Genomic DNA, 15,594 nt, shown 5'->3' on the forward strand with positions numbered 1-15,594 from the left:
CACATTTATCATTTATCTGGGCCTGAATGCATCGGCATGAAAAATTACGTCAACAAACGTTTATAGAAGGGTGATATTCTTCCTTCCTCCTTCTCTGTAGTCGCTGGATATTTTTTGTTGAAAAGAAAGATGGTTTCCACCATCATTGCCTCGATTTTTGAAAACTGAACAAAATCATGGTAAGGATACATACTCACTTCCACTGATCCCTGACCTATATAATCAGCTTATGGGGGCTAAGTGGTTTTCTAAGTTTGATCTTTAGCGGGCTATACATGCTACGATATATCTAAATTGTCTCTCCAGTAAAGGAGACAAACTCTAGCACAGCGCCACCTATTGGAAGTAGCGATCCTAAAAGTCACAAGTGGATTTTTGACAATCCTTTGCAATATGACTCAGGATATATAAGCCAGATCAGAATCCCAATTTGCAGACACGGTGTTTCGGGGTGCTTGCCCCTCGTCAGTGCAAAGTATGGGGGTGTCTGATCTGGCTCATGAGAAAGCTATGTGGGGACCACGGGGGAACACTATTCTCCTTAAGGAGACTTTGCAAGCCAGTCTGGCTGCCAGGTAAGGGGACTTATAGCTGCAATGCCCCTAAAATTCCACGGGGGAACACTATTCTCCTTAAGGAGACTTTGCAAGCCAGTCTGGCTGCCAGGTAAGGGGACTTATAGCTGCAATGCCCCTCTGGGAAATATTCAAATTGTCTCTCCAGTAAAGGAGACAAACTCTAGCACAGCGCCACCTATTGGAAGTAGCGATCCTAAAAGTCACAAGTGGATTTTTGACAATCCTTTGCAATATGACTCAGGATATATAAGCCAGATCAGAATCCCAATTTGCAGACACGGTGTTTCGGGGTGCTTGCCCCTCGTCAGTGCAAAGTATGGGGGTGTCTGATCTGGCTCATGAGAAAGCTATGTGGGGACCACGGGGGAACACTATTCTCCTTAAGGAGACTTTGCAAGCCAGTCTGGCTGCCAGGTAAGGGGACTTATAGCTGCAATGCCCCTAAAATTCCACGGGGGAACACTATTCTCCTTAAGGAGACTTTGCAAGCCAGTCTGGCTGCCAGGTAAGGGGACTTATAGCTGCAATGCCCCTCTGGGAAATATTCAAATTGTCTCTCCAGTAAAGGAGACAAACTCTAGCACAGCGCCACCTATTGGAAGTAGCGATCCTAAAAGTCACAAGTGGATTTTTGACAATCCTTTGCAATATGACTCAGGATATATAAGCCAGATCAGAATCCCAATTTGCAGACACGGTGTTTCGGGGTGCTTGCCCCTCGTCAGTGCAAAGTATGGGGGTGTCTGATCTGGCTCATGAGAAAGCTATGTGGGGACCACGGGGGAACACTATTCTCCTTAAGGAGACTTTGCAAGCCAGTCTGGCTGCCAGGTAAGGGGACTTATAGCTGCAATGCCCCTAAAATTCCACGGGGGAACACTATTCTCCTTAAGGAGACTTTGCAAGCCAGTCTGGCTGCCAGGTAAGGGGACTTATAGCTGCAATGCCCCTCTGGGAAATATTCAAATTGTCTCTCCAGTAAAGGAGACAAACTCTAGCACAGCGCCACCTATTGGAAGTAGCGATCCTAAAAGTCACAAGTGGATTTTTGACAATCCTTTGCAATATGACTCAGGATATATAAGCCAGATCAGAATCCCAATTTGCAGACACGGTGTTTCGGGGTGCTTGCCCCTCGTCAGTGCAAAGTATGGGGGTGTCTGATCTGGCTCATGAGAAAGCTATGTGGGGACCACGGGGGAACACTATTCTCCTTAAGGAGACTTTGCAAGCCAGTCTGGCTGCCAGGTAAGGGGACTTATAGCTGCAATGCCCCTAAAATTCCACGGGGGAACACTATTCTCCTTAAGGAGACTTTGCAAGCCAGTCTGGCTGCCAGGTAAGGGGACTTATAGCTGCAATGCCCCTCTGGGAAATATTCAAATTGTCTCTCCAGTAAAGGAGACAAACTCTAGCACAGCGCCACCTATTGGAAGTAGCGATCCTAAAAGTCACAAGTGGATTTTTGACAATCCTTTGCAATATGACTCAGGATATATAAGCCAGATCAGAATCCCAATTTGCAGACACGGTGTTTCGGGGTGCTTGCCCCTCGTCAGTGCAAAGTATGGGGGTGTCTGATCTGGCTCATGAGAAAGCTATGTGGGGACCACGGGGGAACACTATTCTCCTTAAGGAGACTTTGCAAGCCAGTCTGGCTGCCAGGTAAGGGGACTTATAGCTGCAATGCCCCTAAAATTCCACGGGGGAACACTATTCTCCTTAAGGAGACTTTGCAAGCCAGTCTGGCTGCCAGGTAAGGGGACTTATAGCTGCAATGCCCCTCTGGGAAATATTCAAATTGTCTCTCCAGTAAAGGAGACAAACTCTAGCACAGCGCCACCTATTGGAAGTAGCGATCCTAAAAGTCACAAGTGGATTTTTGACAATCCTTTGCAATATGACTCAGGATATATAAGCCAGATCAGAATCCCAATTTGCAGACACGGTGTTTCGGGGTGCTTGCCCCTCGTCAGTGCAAAGTATGGGGGTGTCTGATCTGGCTCATGAGAAAGCTATGTGGGGACCACGGGGGAACACTATTCTCCTTAAGGAGACTTTGCAAGCCAGTCTGGCTGCCAGGTAAGGGGACTTATAGCTGCAATGCCCCTAAAATTCCACGGGGGAACACTATTCTCCTTAAGGAGACTTTGCAAGCCAGTCTGGCTGCCAGGTAAGGGGACTTATAGCTGCAATGCCCCTCTGGGAAATATTCAAATTGTCTCTCCAGTAAAGGAGACAAACTCTAGCACAGCGCCACCTATTGGAAGTAGCGATCCTAAAAGTCACAAGTGGATTTTTGACAATCCTTTGCAATATGACTCAGGATATATAAGCCAGATCAGAATCCCAATTTGCAGACACGGTGTTTCGGGGTGCTTGCCCCTCGTCAGTGCAAAGTATGGGGGTGTCTGATCTGGCTCATGAGAAAGCTATGTGGGGGCCACGGGGGAACACTATTCTCCTTAAGGAGACTTTGCAAGCCAGTCTGGCTGCCAGGTAAGGGGACTTATAGCTGCAATGCCCCTAAAATTCCACGGGGGAACACTATTCTCCTTAAGGAGACTTTGCAAGCCAGTCTGGCTGCCAGGTAAGGGGACTTATAGCTGCAATGCCCCTCTGGGAAATATTCAAATTGTCTCTCCAGTAAAGGAGACAAACTCTAGCACAGCGCCACCTATTGGAAGTAGCGATCCTAAAAGTCACAAGTGGATTTTTGACAATCCTTTGCAATATGACTCAGGATATATAAGCCAGATCAGAATCCCAATTTGCAGACACGGTGTTTCGGGGTGCTTGCCCCTCGTCAGTGCAAAGTATGGGGGTGTCTGATCTGGCTCATGAGAAAGCTATGTGGGGACCACGGGGGAACACTATTCTCCTTAAGGAGACTTTGCAAGCCAGTCTGGCTGCCAGGTAAGGGGACTTATAGCTGCAATGCCCCTAAAATTCCACGGGGGAACACTATTCTCCTTAAGGAGACTTTGCAAGCCAGTCTGGCTGCCAGGTAAGGGGACTTATAGCTGCAATGCCCCTCTGGGAAATATTCAAATTGTCTCTCCAGTAAAGGAGACAAACTCTAGCACAGCGCCACCTATTGGAAGTAGCGATCCTAAAAGTCACAAGTGGATTTTTGACAATCCTTTGCAATATGACTCAGGATATATAAGCCAGATCAGAATCCCAATTTGCAGACACGGTGTTTCGGGGTGCTTGCCCCTCGTCAGTGCAAAGTATGGGGGTGTCTGATCTGGCTCATGAGAAAGCTATGTGGGGACCACGGGGGAACACTATTCTCCTTAAGGAGACTTTGCAAGCCAGTCTGGCTGCCAGGTAAGGGGACTTATAGCTGCAATGCCCCTAAAATTCCACGGGGGAACACTATTCTCCTTAAGGAGACTTTGCAAGCCAGTCTGGCTGCCAGGTAAGGGGACTTATAGCTGCAATGCCCCTCTGGGAAATATTCAAATTGTCTCTCCAGTAAAGGAGACAAACTCTAGCACAGCGCCACCTATTGGAAGTAGCGATCCTAAAAGTCACAAGTGGATTTTTGACAATCCTTTGCAATATGACTCAGGATATATAAGCCAGATCAGAATCCCAATTTGCAGACACGGTGTTTCGGGGTGCTTGCCCCTCGTCAGTGCAAAGTATGGGGGTGTCTGATCTGGCTCATGAGAAAGCTATGTGGGGACCACGGGGGAACACTATTCTCCTTAAGGAGACTTTGCAAGCCAGTCTGGCTGCCAGGTAAGGGGACTTATAGCTGCAATGCCCCTAAAATTCCACGGGGGAACACTATTCTCCTTAAGGAGACTTTGCAAGCCAGTCTGGCTGCCAGGTAAGGGGACTTATAGCTGCAATGCCCCTCTGGGAAATATTCAAATTGTCTCTCCAGTAAAGGAGACAAACTCTAGCACAGCGCCACCTATTGGAAGTAGCGATCCTAAAAGTCACAAGTGGATTTTTGACAATCCTTTGCAATATGACTCAGGATATATAAGCCAGATCAGAATCCCAATTTGCAGACACGGTGTTTCGGGGTGCTTGCCCCTCGTCAGTGCAAAGTATGGGGGTGTCTGATCTGGCTCATGAGAAAGCTATGTGGGGACCACGGGGGAACACTATTCTCCTTAAGGAGACTTTGCAAGCCAGTCTGGCTGCCAGGTAAGGGGACTTATAGCTGCAATGCCCCTAAAATTCCACGGGGGAACACTATTCTCCTTAAGGAGACTTTGCAAGCCAGTCTGGCTGCCAGGTAAGGGGACTTATAGCTGCAATGCCCCTCTGGGAAATATTCAAATTGTCTCTCCAGTAAAGGAGACAAACTCTAGCACAGCGCCACCTATTGGAAGTAGCGATCCTAAAAGTCACAAGTGGATTTTTGACAATCCTTTGCAATATGACTCAGGATATATAAGCCAGATCAGAATCCCAATTTGCAGACACGGTGTTTCGGGGTGCTTGCCCCTCGTCAGTGCAAAGTATGGGGGTGTCTGATCTGGCTCATGAGAAAGCTATGTGGGGACCACGGGGGAACACTATTCTCCTTAAGGAGACTTTGCAAGCCAGTCTGGCTGCCAGGTAAGGGGACTTATAGCTGCAATGCCCCTAAAATTCCACGGGGGAACACTATTCTCCTTAAGGAGACTTTGCAAGCCAGTCTGGCTGCCAGGTAAGGGGACTTATAGCTGCAATGCCCCTCTGGGAAATATTCAAATTGTCTCTCCAGTAAAGGAGACAAACTCTAGCACAGCGCCACCTATTGGAAGTAGCGATCCTAAAAGTCACAAGTGGATTTTTGACAATCCTTTGCAATATGACTCAGGATATATAAGCCAGATCAGAATCCCAATTTGCAGACACTGTGTTTCGGGGTGCTTGCCCCTCGTCAGTGCAAAGTATGGGGGTGTCTGATCTGGCTCATGAGAAAGCTATGTGGGGACCACGGGGGAACACTATTCTCCTTAAGGAGACTTTGCAAGCCAGTCTGGCTGCCAGGTAAGGGGACTTATAGCTGCAATGCCCCTAAAATTCCACGGGGGAACACTATTCTCCTTAAGGAGACTTTGCAAGCCAGTCTGGCTGCCAGGTAAGGGGACTTATAGCTGCAATGCCCCTCTGGGAAATATTCAAATTGTCTCTCCAGTAAAGGAGACAAACTCTAGCACAGCGCCACCTATTGGAAGTAGCGATCCTAAAAGTCACAAGTGGATTTTTGACAATCCTTTGCAATATGACTCAGGATATATAAGCCAGATCAGAATCCCAATTTGCAGACACGGTGTTTCGGGGTGCTTGCCCCTCGTCAGTGCAAAGTATGGGGGTGTCTGATCTGGCTCATGAGAAAGCTATGTGGGGACCACGGGGGAACACTATTCTCCTTAAGGAGACTTTGCAAGCCAGTCTGGCTGCCAGGTAAGGGGACTTATAGCTGCAATGCCCCTAAAATTCCACGGGGGAACACTATTCTCCTTAAGGAGACTTTGCAAGCCAGTCTGGCTGCCAGGTAAGGGGACTTATAGCTGCAATGCCCCTCTGGGAAATATTCAAATTGTCTCTCCAGTAAAGGAGACAAACTCTAGCACAGCGCCACCTATTGGAAGTAGCGATCCTAAAAGTCACAAGTGGATTTTTGACAATCCTTTGCAATATGACTCAGGATATATAAGCCAGATCAGAATCCCAATTTGCAGACACGGTGTTTCGGGGTGCTTGCCCCTCGTCAGTGCAAAGTATGGGGGTGTCTGATCTGGCTCATGAGAAAGCTATGTGGGGACCACGGGGGAACACTATTCTCCTTAAGGAGACTTTGCAAGCCAGTCTGGCTGCCAGGTAAGGGGACTTATAGCTGCAATGCCCCTAAAATTCCACGGGGGAACACTATTCTCCTTAAGGAGACTTTGCAAGCCAGTCTGGCTGCCAGGTAAGGGGACTTATAGCTGCAATGCCCCTCTGGGAAATATTCAAATTGTCTCTCCAGTAAAGGAGACAAACTCTAGCACAGCGCCACCTATTGGAAGTAGCGATCCTAAAAGTCACAAGTGGATTTTTGACAATCCTTTGCAATATGACTCAGGATATATAAGCCAGATCAGAATCCCAATTTGCAGACACGGTGTTTCGGGGTGCTTGCCCCTCGTCAGTGCAAAGTATGGGGGTGTCTGATCTGGCTCATGAGAAAGCTATGTGGGGACCACGGGGGAACACTATTCTCCTTAAGGAGACTTTGCAAGCCAGTCTGGCTGCCAGGTAAGGGGACTTATAGCTGCAATGCCCCTAAAATTCCACGGGGGAACACTATTCTCCTTAAGGAGACTTTGCAAGCCAGTCTGGCTGCCAGGTAAGGGGACTTATAGCTGCAATGCCCCTCTGGGAAATATTCAAATTGTCTCTCCAGTAAAGGAGACAAACTCTAGCACAGCGCCACCTATTGGAAGTAGCGATCCTAAAAGTCACAAGTGGATTTTTGACAATCCTTTGCAATATGACTCAGGATATATAAGCCAGATCAGAATCCCAATTTGCAGACACGGTGTTTCGGGGTGCTTGCCCCTCGTCAGTGCAAAGTATGGGGGTGTCTGATCTGGCTCATGAGAAAGCTATGTGGGGACCACGGGGGAACACTATTCTCCTTAAGGAGACTTTGCAAGCCAGTCTGGCTGCCAGGTAAGGGGACTTATAGCTGCAATGCCCCTAAAATTCCACGGGGGAACACTATTCTCCTTAAGGAGACTTTGCAAGCCAGTCTGGCTGCCAGGTAAGGGGACTTATAGCTGCAATGCCCCTCTGGGAAATATTCAAATTGTCTCTCCAGTAAAGGATATATCTAACGATATATCTAACGAGATGTCGGCAGGGTCACGTCGTAAGTGATGCACATCCGGCATCGTTAGTGATATCGTAGCGTGTGACAACTATGAAGGAGCAGAAATACTCACCTTCTTGTTCATCGCTGACACGTCGCTCATTTTCAAAAAATCCCACATCCTGTTCTTCATTGTTCCTGAGGCAGCACACATCGCTCCGTGTGACACCCCGGGAACGATGAACTACAGCTTACCTGCGTCCCGCCGGCAACGCTGAAGGAAGGAGGTGGGTGAGATGTTTACGTCCCGCTCATCTCTGCCCCTACGCTTCTATTGGCCGGCCGCTGTGTGACATCGCTGTGACGCCGAACGTCCCTCCCCCTTCAGAAAGTGGATGTTCACCGCCCACAGCGAGTTCGTTTGGAAGGTAATTACGTGTGACGAAGGCTTACAACTGTGACGGGGTATGCGACAGAGCAGTAAGGGACACCAGACCAATGAACAATCCAAGAAGATTTAATGAGACAGGGAGCATAAAACATCCAATAATAAAATGGTTCTTTAGAGTCCACACAAAGGAAAAAGATCCAGGGGCACCGCCTGGTATTCCGATGCCAGGGAAAATAGGGCAATGGTCCTTATAAGAGTTCCTTGAGTCCAACAGGGGAACAATAAAACACAATCCCACGTGGCCACTGATCTCCAGTCTGCAACAGTCCATACACATTCTCTATGATCCAGCCTCAGCCATAGGTCATCATCCTTCTCCAGCCGATATCCAACTAACCTAACATGGGTCTCATTGTTCTTCTCTCTTGGGATCAGCCCCTTAGGTGGGCACACCTCCTTCTAGACATCTGATTCATGAATGGACTTTAGACTCCTGGCTCTGTTCTGTTTACCAAGTTGTGGTTGGAGAAGTTCCAAACTGAGAAGAACAAACAATCCCCCAGCAGAGGAGAACAATATATATGCAAACCCCACCAAATCAAGGACAATAGTTACTGCTGAAGCCTGATTGCAATATGATACAGGCTGGGGGGATATAATGTTACAACCAAGGAGAGACAGACTATTAAAACATGAGCACAGGCGGGGGAAAGGACACACTGTTACAATCCCTTCCCCTCTCAATTTGTGTACGGACTAGTGACCTTAACAGGTCGCTTGTCAAGTACACGTAAACATGGTGGACCTGACTCAGGACTCCTCTTGCCTGGACAATCCGTCTGCATTTTGGGTGTTGGCTCCAGGTTCTTTAGTGTATGGTGAAGATGTAGGGTTGAATGTTCGGCTCCAGTTTGTATCCTCCTTCCCTTGAACGCTGCTTCCTGCATCCACAAATCGGCATTGTATATCTCCCACATCATTGCCTAGGAGAATGTCTGCAGGAACGCCGCTCATCACACCGATGATGCATTGTTTTGCCCCAAAGCCATAATCCAGGGTTACACTCGCTCTTGGAATGTATCTTTGAGTACCTCCAGCCAATTTAATGGCAATTCCTGGTCCCTTTTGCATTGCTTCTGGTTGAATTACTCGGGGATCCGCTATGGTGAGAAAAGCCCCAGTGTCACGAAAGCCAACAACTTTTTGGCCATTCAGCACGACCTCCTGTAGATGTTTATGCTGAAGATCAGAAGAACGGGCGGCTGTGGCTCGCACCCCATAGACTCCTGGTAGGGAAGTCAACATATCAGAGTCACTTGGCAAATCATCAGGGCCTAAATCCAGCTCTTCTCCTGCTGAGGGTGTCTGTAGATAATGGACAGGCAAAGGTGGTCTGCAGCTGTTCTGCCTTTGAACACCTGGACAGTGAGCTTGCAGATGCCCAGGATGCCCACAACCATAACATCTGCGCTGCGTCTCACTCCTTCCAGTTTGCCTTCTGGAGAAGTAGGTAGGAGACCTTGGTGACTGATAGGGAGGTGCAGGTGCTGGAGGTGGTTGTCGATTTGGAGGATGACTCCACAGGATAGATGGGCATGTGGCCCGCAGATGCCCGGGATGCCCACAGCTGTAACATCTTCGCTCTTCTACTTTCTCTCCTCGTCGCATTCCAGAAAATGTGGTCGAAACAACTGGAGGCACATACACGCGAGTATCCACATGAGGTGGTGATCTAGGAGGTTGAGGAACATTGGGCACTGAAGGACAAGGAACCTCTGGAGTTGAGGTGCTGGTCATTTTTGCTCCCTCTGCTAGCAGCTTCTTCCACTGAGGCTTGATAGTGAGCACCTCATCAGCTAGAGCAGCAGCTTGTTCCACTGTCTCTGGTCTCCTCTCACGCACCCATTCCCGGATCTCAGTAGGGCACTTGGCATAAAACTGTTCTTTTAGGATGACCTGGAGGAAGGTCTGCCAAGTTAAGGCCCCCCTCTCCCTCCAGCCAGCGATGGCATACTTGTTTCAGTCTGTGGGCATACATTTTGAAACACACTTCCCCATCACAGGCTAACGTACGGAACTGAGTCCTATAAGTATCTGGGGTCACGGCATAATGTTCTAGCATAGTCTGTTTTATCTCCCCATACTCACAATTCCACTGAGGGTCCATAGCTCTATAGGCGTCGGCAGCTCCACCCTCCAAGAGGCCCACCAGGTGTCTGACTCGCTCTCTTTCTGGGACTTCCATTAATCGGCACTGATGCTCAAAGTCCTGAAAGAAGCCCTCAATGTCACCTGCAGCTTCATTAAATGGCTTAAAGTCCTTGCGGGACACTCTGGAGAATTCCCTTATAGTTGGTGCTGTGGTTACAGTTTGTCTGGAGCCTCTAGCTGCTTCCACAGCAAATCTCCTCTCCAGCAATGCCCTCTCTTGAGCTCTGCGAATAGCATCCATCTTATATTCAATGGTGACCTCATCTCCCAGCAGTGCCATCTCCTCCTCATACCACACAACCCATTGACTTTTTTGGGTATTTACCTCCAGCTCCCGTCTTTCCTCCCTTTGCTGTGGAAATTGTTCCTCGGTGCCATCTTGCAGGCAAGCGTTTTCCAATGCCTCAATTAGTTGCTCCTTAGAGAGTCCTTTGTAAGCGACTCCTAATTCACGGGCCATTGTTTGTAGGCTCACCACAGTCTAGTTCCTGTTTCCTGAGGTTCTGAATCCAGATGTTAATGGGCCGTTGTCCTCCATTCTTTCTGCTCTGATCCCGCCACTGCCACCAGTTTGTGACGGGGTATGCGACAGAGCAGTAAGGGACACCAGACCAATGAACAATCCAACAATCCAAGAAGATTTAATGAGACAGGGAGCATAAAACATCCAATAATAAAATGGTTCTTTAGAGTCCACACAAAGGAAAAAGATCCAGGGGCACCGCCTGGTATTCCGATGCCAGGGAAAATAGGGCAATGGTCCTTATAAGAGTTCCTTGAGTCCAACAGGGGAACAATAAAACACAATCCCACGTGGCCACTGATCTCCAGTCTGCAACAGTCCATACACATTCTCTATGATCCAGCCTCAGCCATAGGTCCTCATCCTTCTCCAGCCGATATCCAACTAACCTAACATGGGTCTCATTGTTCTTCTCTCTTGGGATCAGCCCCTTAGGTGGGCACACCTCCTTCTAGACATCTGATTCATGAATGGACTTTAGACTCCTAGCTCTGTTCTGTTTACCAAGTTGTGGTTGGAGAAGTTCCAAACTGAGAAGAACAAACAATCCCCCAGCAGAGGAGAACAATATATATGCAAACCCCACCAAATCAAGGACAATAGTTACTGCTGAAGCCTGATTGCAATATGATACAGGCTGGGGGGATATAATGTTACAACCAAGGAGAGACAGACTATTAAAACATGAGCACAGGCGGGGGAAGGGACACACTGTTACAACATTGTGCGACATGGGCAAGAAATTGCCCGTGCCGCACAAACGATGGGGGCGGGTGCGATCGCAAATGCGATCGCACGAGAAATCGACACATGTAAAGTAGCCTTTAGAGGGGATTATAATTTGATATGCATCTGTTTTTAACATTGGAGGGTTCATTTGAAAATCTTGTCATGCCATTTAGATTAACTAATGCACAAGCAGTATTTCAAAACTTTATGAATTATATTTTTTCTGATTGCATTGGAAGATTTATTGTGATTTATGTTAATTACATTTAAATTTTTATCCAGATTTGAATTCTCATCAGGACATTTCTATGTGGTATTACAAAGGTTGCCAGAGAATTATTTGCTAAATTCGAGAAAAGTATTTTTTCTGTTCAGGAAATTTAATTCCTGGGGTTCATTCTATCTGCTAGTGGTTTTAAGATGGATCCTGGCAAGGTGCAGGTCATAATAAATTGGGTCCAGCCTAAACCTCAAAGTGTTCAGAGGTCAAGCTAGAGTCTGTTTTATCTCAGAATTCCAAGTTTGACAACCTTGCAGCCATGTGCATTTTTCTCAAAAATTTTTAGTTTGTTGAAAAAAATTATGATATGGGGAAATTGCAAGTTACTTGCAGGTAAATTAGCCTTTGAGGAATGGAGACATTTTTTGGAGGGGTCAGTTCATCAAGTCATTGACCATAACAATTTAGCTTATAAGGAATCAGTTAAACGGCTAACTCCTAGACAGACCAGATGATCCTTATTTTTCTCTAGATTCAATTTCTCTCAGGCAGGGGTCCAAGAATGTAAAGGCTGAATCATTATTACACAGTTTCCTCAACCTCCATACTCCATTCTCCTTCAGAGCATTGTGGAAGTGAAAATCCGTAAGATCCAGTCGTTGGCCCCTTCCGCTACTCTAGGATCAAAATTATTTCTACCTGTGTACCTTAGATGGAATCTGTTGCAGCAGTTTCATGATTCCACCTGGAGTGGCCATTCTGGGGTCACAGCTATGCAGAAAGCCATTGCTAGGCTCTTTTGGTGGCCGTCTATGTATCCTGATAGTAAACTTTATATGCGCTCGTAAAGTTGCCATTGCTCATTCCAAAAAGATCATGGACTCATCTGTCTATAGATTTCATCACCGATTTGTGTCTCTCTGGTGGAAATAGTTATTCGAGTGGTGGTTGACCGATTCAGAAAACAGGCTAATTTTGTTCCGTTATCAGGGTTACCTAATGCTGAGACACTTTACAGATTATTTACTTGTCATGTTGTGACAGTGCATGGAATTCCTCTTAATATTGTGTCTGATAGGGGAATACAATTTGTCTGCAAATTCTGGAAATCTTTTTGTAATAAACTGGGGATTAACTTGTCATTTTCCTCTGCCTATCACCCTAAAACCAACAATCAGACAGAAAGGACAAATCAATCCTTGGAATAAATTTTGACCCCTTTACAACCTTGGATGTATATATATGTCCTAGGTTGTATCCCCACGGTAGCCGCTTTGGTGGCGAGTCCGCGGTTATCCCCACACATATCTGCTGATCCATGAGGTTAAGGTGTTTTGTAGCAGCTCAGTAGGAGAACTGGTCATCATTGCTACCTCTAGCTGAATTCGCCTTTAATAGTCGGCTCAATCAGTCCACTGGAACCTCATCTTTTTTTTTTTTAATTATGGTTTTCATCCCCATTATTGGGAATTCTCTAGGATAATTTCTGAGTGTCCTTGGTTGATCACCATACAGAATCTTGGGGATGTCTGGAGAGTTTCAAAAGAACATTCAGGTTGCTTAGATTTGCTAGAAACGTAAGGCCAATAGAAAACTTTAGGTGGGTGCTGATAAGATTTTGTTGTCTTTTAAAAATATTAAGCTTAAGGTGCCGTCAGCGAAGTTATGTCTTAAATTTGTTGGTCAATATGAGATTCTAGAAGCAGTAAATTCTGTGACTTTTAGATTGAAACTTCCTCATTTTCTTCGTATTTATAATGTCTCCCATAGATCACTATTATATAGGAATTTGGTTCTTTAATAATGCCTCCCTTATCCCTGCCTTCTCTGGTGTAAGTCAATATTTCGAGTATGAGGTACAGAGGATTGTGGATTCATGGAGGATCTGAAATTCTCTCCAATATCTTATCCATTGAAAAGGATATGGACCCGAGGAGAAATCCTTAGTTCGGCACAGTCTGTGAAGGCTGATCGGTTGTTCAGGGCCTGTCATGCTAAATTTTCCTTGGAATCTGGTGCCTCCGGTTAGAGGAGGGGGTACTGTCATGATTACACCACTCACAGTGTCCAAGGTACACACTGAGTGACATTTCAACCATCCTATAGGAGGCAGGAGTGTGCGCGGCTATCAGTATTGTCAGTGACAGCTTAGCTGTTCAATCAGAGGCGTGGGCATGCTGGACTTTCAATATTGCGAGTAACAGCCCAGCTGCCTACTCTGACGAGGTCTGCTGGGTTTCCTCCAAGTGTCGTCTATTCAAGGTGATGACCTGGTTAGTTAGCAGGCTGATCATTGTCAGTCATAGTTTTGTTCGTTGGTGTGTCTACCTAGTGCTCAATGATTTTGGTTGCAAGTTTTGACCCCAGATTCACTCCTTGACTCTATTGTCCCACTACTTGTACGTGAAAAGTGACTGAGCGTAACATTGGGGATAGTCAAAGCTGTATAAACTTGAATGCTTATTGAATTAAACAGATCAGGTGATGTATATTTGTGTAATGAGGGAGGGTGTATCACAACACCCTTTATCAAGGTGTGCAGAAATATTAGGCATCTTCTTCTCCTTAGACAAAATGGTGAAAAAGAAGGATTTCACTGACCTTGAAAAGTAGAACATTGTTACAAGTCTTGCATCATTCTTGAAATAGCTCAGATATTACGTTATCACAGAACTATCAAAAATGTTGTTGCATATAGTCAACAAAGTTGCAAAAAACTTGTTGAGAAAAAGACACATTAACTGCCACGATTTCAGAAGAATCAAGGGTAAAGTGACAAAGAACCTATTAACCAGTCATATTACAGAACTGAAATCTGCCTAGAGACCCAGAAGTACAAGGTGTTCAGTGCTCAGAGACATGACCAACATAAGGATGTCTAAAACCTGATCACCACTGAACATTCTGGGCCCAGGAATATCTGTAGATAGATTTTAGAAGGGTTTTATGGACTGATGAGATGAGAGTGACTCTTGATGGAGCAGTAATGGGCACATACATGTTTAAGATGGTGTACTGCTATGGGCTGTTATTAAAGATGAGCTACTGGGACCTTTTGCTTTTAAGATGGACTCAAAATCAACTTCAAAACCTACTGAGAGTTTTTAGAAGACACTTTCTTCAAGCATAGTACAGGAAGAAGTCTGCATTTTTCAAGAAAACCATTATTTTCATGCAGGCGATGCTTCATTGCTTGCATCGATGTCTCCACTGCTTGATTGCCAGTAAAGGAACAGTCACCTCTCTGAACACTGTCTGGGAGGCTGTGGTTGGTACTGCCCAAAAGGTTGATTGTCAACAAATCTTTTATCCTAAAGGTACCGTCTAACTAAATGATATACCAGCGATTCCAACCACGATACAAACTGGTCAGGATCGCTGGTGCGCCGCTACATGGTCGCTGATGAGTTGTCAATCAGGCAGATCTCACCAGGGACCAGCCATCAGCGACTCGTGTAATGATGCTGCGCTTGGTAACCAGGGCACTTTGCTTGGTTACCCGATATTTACCCTGGTTACTAGCGTACACAGCGTACAGGCTGCCAGCGCTGGATCCCTGTATACGTATCTAGGGTACACATCGGGTTACTAAGCAAAACGCTTTGCTTAGTTACCCGATATTTACCCTGGCTACGTGTGCAGGGAGCCAGTGCTGAGCAGTGTATGCTGGTAACCAGGGTAAATATCAGGTAACCAAGCAAAGCGCTTTGCTTAGTTACCCGATATTTACCCTGGTTACCAGTGTACGCTGCTTACACAGAGTCGGTGCTCGTTGGTCTCCCGCCGTCAAACACACCGATGTGTGATGCACAGCGGGAGACCAACAAGCAAAAAATAAACTAGAACAGTGTGTAACGATCAGCGATTTCACAGCAGGGGCCAGATCGTTGCTTAGGTCACACACAGTGAGATTGCTGATGAGGTCACTGGTGCGTCACAAGACCTGTGACTCAGCAGCGATCTCACTACCGATCTCGCTATGTGAGAAGTACCCCTAAGTCATATGGTAAGACTCATTAAAGGGTCGATATTGACTTTTAAGATTGCTACTTCCAATAGGTGGCACTACAACTCAAGGTTTATTAACCTTTTGGATTGACTGCTAGCACTGTAGTTATTCAGTATTAAAATTGA

This window comes from Anomaloglossus baeobatrachus, chromosome 6 (assembly GCF_048569485.1).
Source record: "Anomaloglossus baeobatrachus isolate aAnoBae1 chromosome 6, aAnoBae1.hap1, whole genome shotgun sequence".
Lineage (NCBI taxonomy): Eukaryota > Metazoa > Chordata > Amphibia > Anura > Aromobatidae > Anomaloglossus > Anomaloglossus baeobatrachus.